The sequence below is a fragment of the Chiloscyllium plagiosum genome, unplaced genomic scaffold (genome assembly GCF_037043375.1).
Source record: "Chiloscyllium plagiosum isolate Xiang-an unplaced genomic scaffold, Cpla_swu_hap1 HiC_scaffold_33, whole genome shotgun sequence".
Taxonomy (NCBI): Eukaryota; Metazoa; Chordata; class Chondrichthyes; order Orectolobiformes; family Hemiscylliidae; genus Chiloscyllium; species Chiloscyllium plagiosum.
Genome location: NW_028270171.1, coordinates 32,290,281 through 32,306,812, shown reverse-complemented (window position 1 = coordinate 32,306,812; position 16,532 = coordinate 32,290,281). Strand labels below are relative to the sequence as shown.

The 16,532-nt window shown below is 44.6% G+C and overlaps 1 pseudogene; it reads left to right on the top strand.

Moving 5' to 3' along the window:
• Positions 1–414: 414 nt before the first annotated feature.
• Positions 415–3,117, top strand: LOC148141475 (putative G protein-coupled receptor 139; annotated as a pseudogene).
• Positions 3,118–16,532: the final 13,415 nt, after the last annotated feature.

Sequence of the window (16,532 nt, the reverse complement as noted above, 5' to 3'; positions counted from 1 at the left end):
AGTGAAATATTCTCTTTAAATAGAGCAGCTCCTACCCTAGACAACAGAAGTACAGCTCTGAGACAACGTTTCACATTTGGAATAAACTGTCTCGATGTATGTTTGGTTGAAATAATTTGTGATCTCATGGTGTTGTATGGACAGTGTTATTGCTGGCAGAATCCAGATTCTATTTTTGTTATTTCGTTATGATGTACTGAGCAGCAATGCTCATCCATAATTGGGATTAAACTTGTTATTGTAACTAATTTGTTCATTTACAGAAATTTGAAAAAAAAAGCAGCAACGAAACCTTGATCTCCCCACGGATTTTCCACACAGTATAATGCAGCGTCTCTGAGAGTGCATCAGCTCACAGTTACAAAGAAGGAGCTTGTCAGCTGCCTGAAGGGACAGATCACCTCATAAAGAAAAATGCATCGACTAATTGATCATGTGGCAAAAATGTTCTACACCATCCTTGCTGTTATTGGTGTTCCAGGTATGGTATTATGACAATTGAACTTGTTTTAATCTGTTGCTGATCTGCTTTCTGGTTTTGTCTTTTGAACTGTAATGTCTCCAGCTCACTGACTGGTCAGCCTTATCCAGACACCAGAACTGTGATAGCAATTCACTGAGTTACATCCTCAGGACAATTCTCCACTGACAGACACTTTTACTGCTGCTGAAGTATTTTCTGATCTCAGTCTGGTTTCTTATGGTTTGAAGGTGTGAGGAGAGATCATAAAAGTTAGTTCTGAAGAAGGGTCACTGGATCTGAAATGTTAACTCTGCTGTATCTCCCACAGATGCTGCCAGTACTGCTGAACAATTTCAGTTTTTGTTATGCAAATGATGCTTTCTTTTGCTAGAATTTTCAATGATAAGGGGTGATCTGAGCAAAGTCCGTCATGATATTAAAAGGAAAAGACAGGAAGAGATCAGCTGTTTTCACTAGTTAGAATGAGGGATCTTCTTGAAAGGAGGTGGGGAGGAACATAGTCTGAGAATGAGGGCAGATCATTAGGAAGGATGTTAGGGAACAATTTTGCACAGAATGGGTAGATGAACTCTCTTCCACAAACGGCTGTGGACACATGATCAGTTGTGAATTTCAAATGAGATAGATTTGTTGTTGTTAATTAGAGGAATTGAGGCAGATGCACCCCGTTTTGATTTGGAAAGCTTGATCTAACTACCAATCCATTCTGAAAGTTCTCCCCTCCTCACCGTGTCTGGTCAGGAAAGACTTATCTTGGCAGATTCCCTTCCTGATCGATGCATGTCAATACATTTGTCATGTACTTTAGATTAGATTAGATTCCCTACAGTGTGGAAACAGGCCCTTCAGTCCAACAAGTCCACACTGATCCTCTGAAGAGTAACCCCTCTGACTAATGTACCTAACACTATGAGCAATTTAGCATGGCCAATTTACCTGGCTTGCACACCTTTGTAATGTGGGAGGAAACCAGAGCACCTGGAGGAAACCCACGCAGACACAAGGAGAATGTGCAAACTCCACACAGACAGTCACCCAAGGCTGGAATCGAACCTAGGACCCTGGTGCTGTGAGGCAGCAGTGCTAACCACTGAGCTACTGTGTTCTGATTTGTAATTTACAGTGTAAATATCACAGCAGTCCTAACATTCACACATTGTCACTGATGAAGTCCTGCATGCTCTGTTCTGCCGCACTTGTGTAAGATACATAGAGTAGTCTTGTTTGAAATGTTACACAAGTTCTGATGATTTATTTCCTGGTCCTGTTGTGGCTTTATTCAGGATTTGGGCCAATGATAAAAGCAGGGAATGACATGATTTAAGGAGAAGGGGAGAGTTTGGTTTATTGACAGTCCAATCATCAGTTCTACAACTGAGTTGGGATCTTGATTTCCAATGGGTTTTCACCCTTGTCAGAGTTGGAGCTGAGAATTGTAAGAATTCATTACAGTCATTCAAATCGTTACTTTGCTACAAAACAAAATCACAGATTTCCTTCTACTTTCCTAGTTGGCACAGTCAATTCAGTCCCTGTCCATAATCTCTGGAGTAATTGGGCTGAGCTCAGGAACAAGCTGAGGTAGATATGAAAGACTTAAGTTTCAAACCAGTTGCACTCTCACACATTGTGCCATTATTGCATGGTAAATCTTATTGATGCTGTCTAGAACAGACAGGGGGAGTTTATGATCAGTAATTCACTGTGTCTTTTCCTATTTGTCTTCCACAGTTAATTTGCTGGCAATTTCAATCCTTTCCAGGGGAAAGTGTGGTGTTTCTCCTAGCACCACTCGCTACTTGGTGCTTATGGCAGCTGCAGATATGATGGTCATTACCACTGATGTTATAGTATGGAGACTTCCCTATTATTATTACCCATGGTCTTTCCTGGACATAACCCCTGTATGTAGTATTACTGGGGTCCTGGTAAGTACAGCCAGGGATTGTTCTGTCTGGTTCACCATCACATTCTCCTTTGACCGATTTGTGACCATTTGTTGTCAGAAGCTGAAAACAAAATATTGCACTGAGAAAACTGCAACTGTAGTTCTAGCAACAACCTGCACCCTGTTCTGTTTGAAAAACATCCCCTTCTATTTTCAATATGAGCCAGCAAGGATAATCAACAATGTACCATTCTTCTTTAAAACAAAATCAAGCTACATGACTGAGATTTGGTGGGTGGCAATAGATTGGCTTGATTCAGTTTTGACCCCTTTACTGCCATTTGCTTTAATTCTGTTGCTCAATGCACTGACAGTCAGACACATTTTAGTGGCCAGTCGAGACCGGAAGAGGCTGAAGAGTTAGAGCAAAGGAGACAACTGCAGAGACCTAGAGATGGAGAGCAGAAGGAAGCCTGTGATTTTGCTCTTCACCATCTCTGGGAGCTTTATTCTCCTGTGGTCAATCGTTGTTGCAGATTTCTTATATTATGTCACTCAAGGAATCTATTCTGCTGATTACCCGCCTTTTCTATACGACTTCAGGGTTGTTGGTTATATGCTGCAGATCCTAAGTTGTTGCACAAACACATTTATTTATGCAGCAACATTGCCTGGGTTCAGAGCAAAAATCAGTAAGGCAGTGAAATATTTGGCAACACGAATTCCTTGTAAAACTCCTCAATGAAGCCAACAGCAGGATCTTATTGCCTCCATACCATGAAATTATTTTGTTTTTAATTTATTTGTGGGATGTGGTCATCACTGGCCAGGTCAGCATTTATTGCCCATCTCTAGTTGCCCCTTGAGAAGATAGTGATGTGCTGCCTACTTGAACCACTGCAGTCCATGTGCTGCAGGTTAGATCCATAACGTTATCAGGAAAGGAATTCTAGAATTTTGACTGAGCGACAGTGAAGGAATGGAGATAGATTTCCCTGTTAGGAATTTGTGGCAAGTAATTGCAAGGCATCATCAGAATGCACCCACCAAATAGTTATTTATGCAGCATGTTTGTCTAAGTTCAGAGTGAAGTTCAATAACACAGTAAAATATCCAGTTACAGGAATTCCTTATGTCATTAATAAATAAAACTTATATGTGATAACACATGGTTGGGCTCCCTACTCCTTAGTCTCATGGTTCCCATTTGCAATGGGCAGCTACTCCAATGCACTCTTATCAGAAATTTTCAGTCATGGGGTGGAGAGTCAAAATAGTGAAATGAAGTTGCCTTGTGTTGAAAGTGGCCTCCCACACCACTGCATGGGTAGGGGAGGGGTTCGGGAGGGGAGTGTGAAAATCCTCAAGGATTCACTCGGAGGCGGACAGAGGGAGGGCAGCAGCTCACTGCACCATCCACACTAACAGAACCATCAACACACACACACACACAGCTGGTGTGGAGAGGTTTGCAATTGGACTGAGATATGTTCATGTGGAGAAATGTTCTGCTCCCTCTGCAATGTGGAAATTATCTATCTTTGAGCAGTATTTCTGCCATTATGTACATTAAATAATGTGTTTCCTCTGTAACTGTGTCCAGGTGTCTCCAATTGAACTGTTTTGTGAGGAGACAGAGTGAATTTTAAAACATGTCCTGCAGCTTAAAATGTTTTCTGATATACTCTCACGATCTCTAAGTGAGAAAGGATACAAAGGGATGAGATTAGCACTGGGCCTGTTCATTTTCTTATCTGCATATCTCAGGGTCAAAATCACAGGGGATCGGGTAAAACTGCTCTGCGTCTTCAAAGGCATTCTTGTTTCTTGTTTCAACAAGCTGCGCGGTGGGCGGCACGGTGGCACAGTGGTTAGCACTGTTGCCTCGCAGCGCCAGAGACCCGGGTTCAATTCCCGCCTCAGGCGACTGACTGTGTGGAGTTTGCGCGTTCTCCCCGTGTCTGCGTGGGTTTCCTCCAGGTGCTCCGGTTTCCTCCCACAGTCCAAAAATGTGCAGGGTCAGGTGAATTGGCCATACTAAATTGCCCATAGTGTTAGGTAAGGGGTAACTGTAGGGGTATGGGTGGATTCGCTTCGGCGGGTCGGTGTGGACTTGTTGGGCCGAAGGGCCTGTTTCCACACTGTAATGTAATCTAAAAATCTAAAAAAGCTCACAGTGTGACAGATTCACGGGACATTGATATTTTCTCCAAAAATAAATCTGATGCTTTTGCAATAGTGTGGAGAGTCCAGCAGAGGGTGGCATTGTATCATCGAAAATGCAGGATGGAGAAGCTGGAGTAGGTGGTGAGGGGAGGGATGGAGAGAGAGAGAGACTCTGAATCTTTGATTCACACCATTTTAATTAAATCATTCAAACTTCCTTCAGGACATAGTGATTCCCATTGTAGACAGTGATGATACACACACACAGACACACACACACACACACACACACAAAAACAAATAGCAAAAATGATCCTCGATAGCAAGGTAGTTGATATAAAAAACAAAGGACAAAGAAACTTTACAGCCCAGGAACAGGCTCTTTAGCCCTCCAAGCCTGAGCCAATCTAAATGTACTGTCTAAACCTGTCAGTCAATCCCTAAGCATCTGTATCCCTCTACTCCCCACCTACTCATGCATCTGTCCAGACGCATCTTAAATGAATCTACCGTACCTGCCTCTACCACCTCTGCTGGCAACGTGTTCCAAATGCCCACCCCCCTCTGTGTGAAGTACTTGCTGCGTGTATCCCCCTTAAACTTTCCACCTCTCATCTTGAAAGCATGACCTCTCGTTATTGAATCTATCACTCAGGGAAAAAGCCTGTCTCTATCCACCCTGTCTATACCCTTCATAATTTTGTAAACCTCAATCAGGTCCCCCCTCAACGTCCTTTTTTCTAGTGAAAATAAACCTACCTACTCAACCTCTTTTCATAGATAGCAGCTTCCATACCAGGCAACATCCTCGTAAACCTTCTCTGCACCCTCTCCAAAGCGTCTACATCCTTTTGGCAATGTGGCAACCAGAACTGTACACAGTATTCTGTGCGGCTGAACCAATGTCTTGTACAATGTTAACATGACTTGCCAGCTCTTATACTCAATACCCTGTCCAATGCGGGCAAGCATGCTATATGCCTTCTTGACCACTCTATCCACCTGTGCAGCAACTTTCAGGGTACAATGGACCTGCACTCCCAGATCTCTCTGCCCAACAACTTTTCCCAAGGCTCCTCCATTCATTGTATAATTCGCTCTAGAATTAGTCTTGCCTAAATGTATCATCTCACATTTGTCTGGATTGAAAGCCATCTGCCACTTTTCTGCCCAACTCTCCATTCTATTTATATCCTCCTGTACTCTCTGACAGTCCCTTATGCTTTCTGCTACTCCACCAATCTTTGTGTAATCTGCAAACTTGCTGATCATACCAACAGTGCCCTCTTCGAGATTAAAGCCCTCTTATGGGGGCTTTAATTTTCCAAATATTGACTGGGAACACTGTAGGACCCACTTCAGATGGGTCAGCTTTTGTCCAATGTGTGCAGGAGGTTTCCTGACACAGTATGTAGACAGGACACATTCGATTTGGTACTGGGTAATGAACCCTGCCAGGTGTTAGATTTGGAGGTAGGTGAGCACTTTGATGATTAGATTACATTACAGTGTGGAAACAGACCCTTCAGCCCAACAAGTTCACACCGACCCGCCGAAGCGCAACCCACCCATACCCCTACCCCTACATTTACCCCTTACCTACCACTACGGGCAATTTAGCATGGCCAATTCACCTGAGCTGCACATCTTTGGACTGTGGGAGGAAACCGGAGCACCCGGCGGAAACCCACGCAGACACGGGGAGAATGTGCAAACTCCACACAGTCAGTCGCCTGAGGCAGGAATTGAACCCGGGTCTCTGGCGCTGTGAGGCAGCAGTGCTAACCACTGTGCCACCGTGCTGCCCAAAAGTGACCATAATTCACTTTTATTTACTTTAGTGATGGAAAGGGATAGGGATATACTGCAGGGTAAGAGATATAGCTGGAGGAAAGTTAATTACGATGTGATTTGGCAAGATTTAGGATGCATTGGATGGGGAAGGAACCTACAGTGCATGGGCACAATTGAAATGTGGAGCTTGTTCAAGGAACAGCATCTGTGTGTCCTTGATAAGTATGTACATGTCAGGCAGGGCGGAGGTTGTCGAGGGTGGGAGCTGAGCTTTACTAAGGAAATTGAATCTCTTGTCAAGAAGAAGAAGAAGGCTTATGTTAGGATGTGATGTGATGGCTCAGCTAGAGTGATTGGGAGTTACAGGTTAGTCTGTTTGCCAGCAGGCTAAGATAAAAGGTAGGGAGGAGGGACTTGGGGGAGGGGCGTCGGAAATGTGATAGGTGGAAAGGTTACAGGTTAACCAGGAATGACCTGAAGAGAGAACTAAGAAGAGCCAGAAGTCATTGGTGGATAGGATCAAGGAAAACTGTAAGGCTTTCTATTGTTATATCAGGAATAAAAGAATGATGTAAGTAAGATTAGGGCCAATCAAGGATATTAGTAGGAAGTTGTGCGTGGAGTCGGAGGAGCTAGGGAAGCATGAAATGAATACTTTTTGTCAGTATTCACACTGGAAAAAGACAATGCTGTCGGGAGAATACTGAGATAGAGGCTGCTAGACTAGATAGGATTGAGGTTCACAAGGAGGAGTGTTAGCAATTCTGGAGAGAGTAAAAATAGGTAAGTCCCTTGGGCTGGTTAGGATTTACCCTAGGATACTCTGGGAAGCCAGGGAGGGGAATGCAGTCTTTGGCTTTGATATTTATGTCGTCATTGTAACAGAAATAGTGCCAGAAGACTGGAGAATAAATAATAGACAATATTTGCAGCAGTAGGCCATTCTGCCCTTCGAGCCTGCACCACCATCCATTATGATCATGGCTGATCATCCTCAATCAGTATCCTGTTCCTGCCTTATCTCCATAACCCTTGATTCCACTATCCTTGAGAGCTCTATCTAACTCTTTCTTAAACAAATCCAGAGACTGGGCCTCCACTACCTTCTGGGGCAGAGCATTCCACACACCCACCACTCTCTGGGTGAAGAAGTTTCTCCTCATCTCTGTCCTAAATGGCCTACCACTTATTTTTTAAGCTGTGTCCTCTGGTTCCTGCCTCCAGAGTGTCCAATCCTTGAAGAATCTCATACGTCTCAATCAGATCCCCTCTCAGTCTTCTAAACTCAATCTTTCAACATAAGATAGTCCCACCATTCCAGGGATTGGCCTCGTGAACCTACGCTGCACTCTCTCAGTAGCCAGAATGTCTTTCCTCAACTTTGGAGACCAGAACTGCACACAATATTCCAGGTGCGGTCTCACCAGGGCCCTGTACAGTTGCAGAAGAACTTCTTTGCTTTTATACTCAATCCCTCTTGTTATGAAGGCCAGCATGCTATTAGCTTTCTTCACTACCTCCTGTACCTGCATGCTGGCCTTCATTGTCTGGTGTACAAGAACACCCATATCTCTTTGTACTCCCCCTTTACCTAACTTGACTCCATTTAGGTAGTAGCTGAAAATGTGTTGCTGGAAAAGCGCAGCAGGTCAGGCAGCATCCAAGGAGCAGGAGAATCGACGTTTTGGGCATAAGCCCTTCTTCAGGAAGGGCTCATGCCCGAAACATCGATTCTCCTGCTCCTTGGATGCTGTCTGACCTGCTGCGCTTTTCCAGCAACATATTGTCAGCTCTGATCTCCAGCATCTGCAGTCCTCACTTTCTCCTCCATTTAGGTAGTAATCTGCCTTCCTGTTCTTGCCACCAAAGTGGATAACCATACATTTATCCACATTAAACTGCAGCTGCCCATACATCTGTCCACTCACCTAACCTGTCCAGGTCACCCTGTAATCTCCTAACATCCTCCTCACATTTCATCCTGCCACCCAGCTTTGTATCATCAGCAAATTTGCTAATGTTACTATTAATACCATCTTCTATATCATTAATATACACTGTAAAAAGCTGCGGTCCCAACACTGATCCCTGCGGTACCCCACTGGTCACCGCCTGCCATTCCGAAATGGAGCCGTTTATCACTACTCCTTGTTTCCTGTCAGCCAACCAACTTTCAATCCAAGTCAGTACTTTGCCCCCAATACCATGCTTCCTAATTTTGCTCACTAACCTCCTATGTGGGACTTTATCAAAAGCTTTCTGAAAGTCCAGGTACACTACATCTACTGGATCTCCTTCGTCCATCTTCAGAGTTGCATCCTCAAAGAATTCCAGAAGATTAGTCAAGCATGATTTCCCCTTCATAAATCCATGCTGACTCTGACCTATCCTGTTACTACTATCCAGATGTGTCGTAATTTCATCCTTTATAATTGACTCCAGCATCTTTCCCACCACTGAGGTCAGACTAACTGGTCTATAATTTCCTGCTTTCTCTCTTGCTCCTTTCTTAAAAAGTGGTACAACATTAGCCACCCTCCAATTCGCAGGAACTGATCCTGAATCTATCGAACTCTGGAAAATAATCACCAACGCATCCACGATTTCTCGAGCCACCTCCTTCAGTACCCTGGGATGTAGACCATCAGGCCGCAGGGACTTATCAATCTTCAGACCTAACAATCTCTCCTACACCAATTCCTGGCAAATATACATTCTCTTAAGTTCAGGTCCTTCAGCCACTGTTACCTCTGGGAGATTGCTTGTGTCTTCCCCAGTGAACACAGATCTGAAGTACCAATTCAACTCTTCTGCCATTTCTTTGTTCCCCATAATATATTCCCCTGTTTCTGTCTTCAAGGGCCCAATTTTAGTCTTAACCATTTTTTTGCCTTTCACATACTTAATAAAGCTTTTACTATCCTCCTTTATATTTTTGGCCAGTTTACCTTCATACCTCATTTTCTTTTCTGCGTATTTCCTTCTTAGTAATCCTCTGTTGTTCTTTAAAAGCTTCCCAGTCCTCCGTTTTCCCACTCATCTTTGCTATGTTATACTTTTTCTCTTTTGACTTTATATGTTTCTTAACTTCCCTCATCAGCCACGATCACCCCTGCCTCCTCATACAATCTTTCTTCCTTTTTGGAATGAACTGATCCTGCATCTTCTGCATTATACCCAGAAATATCTGCCATTGTTCCTCCACTGTCATCCCTGCTAAGGCATTGCACCATTGAACTTTGGCCAGCTCCTCCCTCATAGCTCCATAGTTCCCTTTATTCAACTGAAATACTGCCACTACCGATTGTACCCTCTCCCTTTCAAATTGCAAATTGAAGCTTATTGTATTATGGTCACTACCTCCTAATGGCTCCTTCACTTCAAGGTCCCTGATCAATTCTGGTTCATTGCACAATACCAGATCCAGAATTGCCTTCGCCCTGGTCGGCTCCAGCACCAGCTGTTCTAAGAATCCATCTTGGAGGCGCTCCACAAAGTCTCTTTCTTGAGATCCAATACCATCCTGATTCTCCCAGTCTACCTGCATGTTGAAATCCCCCATAACAACTGTAGTAACATCTTTGTGACTGGCCAATTTCTGCTCCTTATTCAACTTATACCCAACATCCATACTACTGTTTGGGGGCTTGTAGATAACTGCCAAGAGGGTCTTTCTACCCTTAGAATTTCTCGGCTCTATCCATACTGACTCTACATCCCCTGATTCTAGGCCCCCCTGTGCAAGGGACTGAATATTATCCCTTGCCAACAGGGGCACCCCACACCCACTCAGTCTGTCCTTACGATAGCCTTGAATATTCATTTCCCAGACCCTGTCCACTTGAAACCACATCTCAGTTATCCCCACAATATCGTAGCTGCCAATTTCCAAAAGAGCCTCAAGCTCATCCATCTTATTTCTAATAGCAAATGTTGTTCCCTTGTTCAAGAAAGAGGAAGAGAGACAATCCTGGTAATTATAGATCAGTGAGTCTTACTTAGGTTGTGAGTAAAATGGTGGAATGGTTTATAAGAGAAAGGATTTATAATCATCTAGAAAGGAATAAGTTGATTAGGGATAGTCAACATGGTTTGGTGAGGGGTAGGCCATCCCTCACAAACCTTATTCAGTTCTTTAGACGGTGACCAAGCAAGTAGAGGAGGGTAAAGTGGTTGATGTGGCGTATATGGATTTCAGTCAGGCATTTGATAAGGTTCCCTACAGTAGACTATTGCACAAAGTATGGAGGTGTGGGATTGTGGGTGTTTTAGTGGTTTGGATCAGACATTAGCCAGATGAAAGAAGACAGAAGGTGTTGGTTGATGGGAAATGTTCATCCTGGAGTTTAGTTACTAGAGGTGTACTGCAAGGATCTGTTCTGGATCCATTGCTGTTTATCATTTTTATAAATAACCTGGATGAGGGTGGAGAAGGTTGGGTTGGTAAATTTGTGGAAGACACTAAGGTCAGTGGAGTTGTGGACAGTGCCGACAGATGTTGCAGGTTACAGAGAGACATAGATAAGCTGAAGAGCTGGGCTGAGAAGTGGTAATTAGAGTTCAATGTGGAAAAATGTGAGGTGACTCACTTTGGAAGGAGTAACAGGAATGCATAGTACTAGGTTAATGGTAAGAAGTGCAGATGAGCAGAGAGATCTCGGTGTCCATGTACATAGTTCCTTGAAAGTTGCCACCCATGTTGATAGGATTGTTAAGAAGGCATACAGTGTGTTAGCTTTGATTGGTAAAGTGATTGAGTTTCGGAACCATGAGGTCATGCTGCAGCTATACAAAACTCTGGTGCAGCCGCACTTAAGAGTATTGCATACAGTCCAGGTCACCGCATTCTAGGAAGGATGTGGAAGCTTTGGAAAGTTGTCAGAGGAGATTTACTCGGATGCTGCCTGGCATGGAGGGAACATCTTACATGGAAAGGCTAAGGGACATGAGGCTGTTTTTGTGAGAGAGAAGAAGGCTGAGAGGTGACCTAATTGAGACATATATGATAATCAGACGATAAATAGGTTGTACAGTGAGAGCCTTTTTCCTCAGATGGCGATGGTTAGCACTAGCGGACATAACTTTAAATTGAGGGGTTATAGATATAGGACAGATGTCAGAAGTAGTTTCTTTACTCAGAGAGTAGTAGAGACGTGGACAGTTCTGCTTGCAACAGTCGTAGACTCCCCAGTTTTCAGAGCATTTAAATGGTTATTGGATAGGCATATGGACAAGAATGGAATAGTGTAGGTTAGATGGGCTTCAGGTTGGTTTCATAGGTCGGTGCAATATTGAGGGCTGAAGGGCCTGTACTGTGCTGTAACGTTCTATGTTCTAAGTCTGATAAATGCTGTAAATATTCCTTCCATGACTGACTAAAAATCACTAGGTCATCGATGTACACCACACAGTTGGGTAATCCGGCAATGACCTCATTAGTTAGTCTCTGAAATGTGGCTGGAGCATTTTTCATACCAAATGGCATGACTTTGACCTGATATAGAGTCAAAAATGTGGTGCGAGAAAAGCATAGTAGGTCAGGCAGCATCTGAGATGCAGATGAATTGAAGTCGGGCAAAAGCCCTTCATCAGGAACTGATATAATCCATTTGGTGTTATAAAAGCCGGAATTGCCTTTGCTCTCTCTGATAGATGTACTTGCCAGTAGCAAGTCCAACTTAAAAATGTAAGTTGCTTGTCCCACCCTTTCATCACCGTCCTCCAACCATGGAATTGGATATACATCAGTCTTTGTAACGGCGTTGACTTTGCAGTAGTCTACATGTAACCATTGGGTACCATTTGGCTTTGACACGATGACTTTGGGTGAGCTGCAGTCACTGTAACTCACTTCAATTATGCCATCTTGGAGCATGCGCTCTATCTCCCTCTGAACCTGTGCCAACTTTAGAGGGTTATGCCTGTAAGGATGTTGCTTATTTGAAATTGCATTTCTGATCTCTACATCATGCACAATTAGGTTAGTACTTCCCAGCTTATTTCCACATATCTGCCCATGTAATAGCAATAACTCTTTCAGGTCATTTCCATTTTCTTGTGGAAAGTAACTCAATAATTTATCCCAATTTTTGACAACTTCCTCACTGTCCAATTTGATTTGGGGAATGTCCAATTCAGAATCCTCTGAACTTGGTTCTTCCTTCTGTGCTGTAATCATTAACACCCTCTCCTCTTGCTTTCCTTCCCCATCAAAATACCTTCTGAGCATATTCACATGACACCCTCTGTGAGATTTCTTTCTGTCTGGAATTCTTATTAAGTAGTTCACCTCACTCAGTTTCCTCTAGGTTTGTTAAGGTCCACTAAACCTTGCTTTTAAAGATTCACTTATTACTGGAAATAGCACCAATACCTTATCTCCAATTGCAAAATTGCGAATTTGTGATTTCTTATCCACAAATTCCTGTTTCATTGTGTGCTCTGATACTTCTAAATGCTGTCTAGCCAACACCCCCGCTCTATTTAGTTGTTCTCTAAAATTTGACACATCGTCCAAATGGGTGGTCTCTGAATTCTGACTTATTAATTTCTCCTTCAACAATTTTAACAGTCCTTGTACTTAATGCACAAAAATTAATTCAAATGGGCTGAATTTGATCGATTCATTTGGTGAACCTCTGACTACAAGTGGAATTCCCTTATCCCAATCACCTTGATAGTCCTGACCCTCAGCCCTCAACATGGTCTTTCGTGTTTGATGCCATCTCCCCAGTGCTCTCTGCGATTCTGAATGGTATGCAGTAAATTTGAATTGCTTTATTCCCAAGCTATTCATAATCTTCTTGAATAGTTTGGATGTGAACTTTGACTCTTGACCTGATGTATCTCTATTGGTAGTCCGTATCTGGTTAAAAATAAATTTGAGTAATTCTTCTACAACCCTTTCAGCTGTGATATTGCGTAATGGTACTGCTTCTGGAAATCCAGTCGATACATCCATTACTATAAACAAATACTGATTCCCACCTTTTGTTTGAGGTAGGGGATCTACACAATCAAGCAAGACTCTTGTGAAAGGTTCCTTAAATGCTGGATTTGGTATTAAAGGTGCAGGTTTTATTACTGCCTGTGGTTTTCCGATTAGCTGACATGTATGACTCGTCTGGCAAAACTCAACTACATCCATGTGTAACCCAGGCCAGTAAAAATGTCTTTGTATTTTAGCCCGTGTTTTCCTCACCCCTAAATGACCTCCAGGTGGTCGCGCATGCATCACTCGCAGCATCTCCTTTCTCTACCCTACTGGCAAAACAACCTGATTCACTTCTGCCCATTTCTTATCTGCTTGAAGGTACAATGTTCTCCATTGGGGCTGAAAGATAAATAGGAGGGTGGGTGTGGGACTGAAGGGACGTTGATTGGGAAGACAAGAGGTGGATGCAATTGGGAGGTAACGGTAATAATTTGGGAAGGTTGGTTGTTTAGATAGGTGGGAAAGAAGATTCCCAGTTGCGACAGGTCAAGAGGGCAGTGCCAAGTTATAGGGTTGGATCTGGGATGAAGTGGGCAGAGGGGAGATTTGGAAAATGGTGAAGTCTATGTTGACACCATGTGGTTGAAGGGTCCCAAGGCAGAAGATGAGATGTTATTCCTCTAGATGTCGGGTGGCTTGGATATGGCTGTGAGAAGGCCCAGGACTTGCATGTCCTTGCAGTGGGAGAGGAAGTTGAATTTGTTGGCCACAGGGTGGTGGGGTTTATGGGTGTGTGTGTCCTAAAGATGTTCCCTGAAATGTTCTGCAAGTTGGTCTTCTGTCTCCCGATGGAGAGGAGACGTCATCGAGAGCAACGGAGATGGTAGATGAGATGTTTGGATGTGCAGGAAAATCTTTGCTGGATGTGAAATGATCCTTTGGGGCCTTGGACAGAGGTGTGAGGGGATGTTTGGGCACAGGTTTTACACTTCTTGCAATAGCAAGGGAAGGTGCCGGGAGTGGAGGCTGTTTGGTGAGGTCGTGGATCGAACAAGGGAGTCATGGAGGGAATGGTCTCTGCAGAATGGGGTGGGAAAAATATATCTGGTGGTGGGGTCTGATTGGAGATGGTGGAAATAGCAGAGGATGAAGTGATGTATCCGGAGATTTGTGGGGTGGAAGGTGAGGACCAGGGAGTTTCTATCCTTGTTGCAGTTGGAGGGGTGGGGTTCAAGGCCAAAGGTGTGAGAAGTGGAGGCAATGCTCTGTAATGTATTGTTGATCGTGAGGGAGTGAAATTGTGTTCCTGGAAAAAGGAGGCCATCTGGGATGTTCTATGGTGGAATTGGTCCTTCTGGGAGCTGATGCAGTAGAGGCAGAGGATTTGGGAGTAAGGGATAGAGTTTTTACAGGAGGCAGGGTAGGAGGAGGTGTAGTTCAGATAACTGTGGGAGTTAATGGGCTTTAAATAGATGTCTGTGTTGAGTCGGTCACTGGAAATGAAGATGGAGAAAGTCCAGAAAGGGGAAGGACCAAATCATCCACCAACATTTCCGCCAGCTCCAAATGGATCCCAGCACCAGGGATCCCCACCCCTTTCTGTCTTCCGCAAAGACCATTCCCTCTGCAATTACCTGGTCAAGTCCATGCCCCCCAACAACCTACCCTCCCGTCCTGGCAACCTGCCCCTGCCACTGCCACTGCAGGAATTGCAAACCCTGCGCCCACACCTCCTCCCTCACCTCCATCCAGGGCCCTAAAGGAGCCTTCCACATCCATCAAAGTTTTACCTGCACATCCACCAATATCATTTATTGTATCAGTTGCTCCCGATGCGGTCTCCTCTACACTGGAGAGACTGGACGCCTCCTCACAGAGCGCTTTAGGGAACATCTCTGGGACACCCGCACCAATCAACCACACCGCCTGTGGCCCAACATTTCAACTCCCCCTCCCACTCTGCCGAGGACATGGATGTCCTGGGCCTCCTTCACCGCTGCTCCCTCACCATCTGACGCCTGGAGAAGAACACCTCACCTTCCATCTTGGAACACTTCAACCCTAGGGCATCAATGTGGACTTCACCAGTTTCCTCATTTCCCCTTCTCCATCCCACTCCAGCTCCAGCTCCAAACTTCCAGCTCAGCACTGTCCCCATGACCTGTCCTACCTGCCTATCTTCCTTTCCACCTATCCACTCCACCCTCCATCTGACCTATCACCTTCATCCCCATCCCCCCATTGTACTCTTTGCTACCTTCCCCCACCCTCCTCCCTGACCTATCACCTCCTCCCCCACCCCCATTCACCTATTGTACTCTATGCTACTTTCTCCCCACCTCCACCCTCCTCTCATTTATCTCTCCACCCTGCAGGCACTCTGCCTCTTTCCTGATGAAGGACTTTTGCCCGAAAGGTCGATTTTCCTGCTCCTCGGATTCTGCCTGACCTGCTGTGCTTTTCCAGCACCACTCTGATCTCGACTCTGGTTTCCAGTATCTGCAGGCCTTGTTTTTACCTAGGTCTCTGAGATAGTCCAGGTGAACATGAGATCAGGGTCAAAGGCGTTCGTGAAGTTGACGAACTTTTGAACCTCCTCATGGGAGAACGAGGTGGCACTGACACACTCATCGATGTAGCAGAGGAAAGGTGGGGAATGGTGTCAGTGTAACTGCGGAGTACGTGTACCCGATGAACAGGCAGGCATAGCTGGGGCCTATGCGGGTGTCCAATGCTATCCCTTTGGTCTGATGGAAATGGGAGGATTTGAAGGAGATATTGTTGATGGTGAGGACCCGTTCAGACATTCGAATGAGTGTGTTGGTAGAGGGATCTGGATGGGTCGGCGGGAGAGAAAGAAAGGGAGTGCTCGGAGGCCTTCACTCTGATGGATAGATGGATGTGTACAGGGACTGACTGAAAAAAAAATCAATGCCACGGCTCATGTGGAATTCATTGACCCAGGACTGTAGTGGGATGAAGGTGAGACCTGTACTGAGGACTGATCATTCATCCTCAGAGAGGGGGAGGTCTAGAGGATGGTAAAAATATGCCAGGGCATGAGTTAGAACCTGGTATAATGCTGATGTTAGGAGTGAGGGCAGAGAATGTCTCTGGAGTGGTTGTGGTCATGGAATTTTGGGTGATGTCACCAAAGGAAGTGATGTAAACTGCGGTGGATGTGGTGTAGAAGCAGTGCATTCGATAGTGGCGTATTCATTAGCAGTGTTTTGGTGAGTGATGTCAGTGGGGAGGAAGTGGCTGAG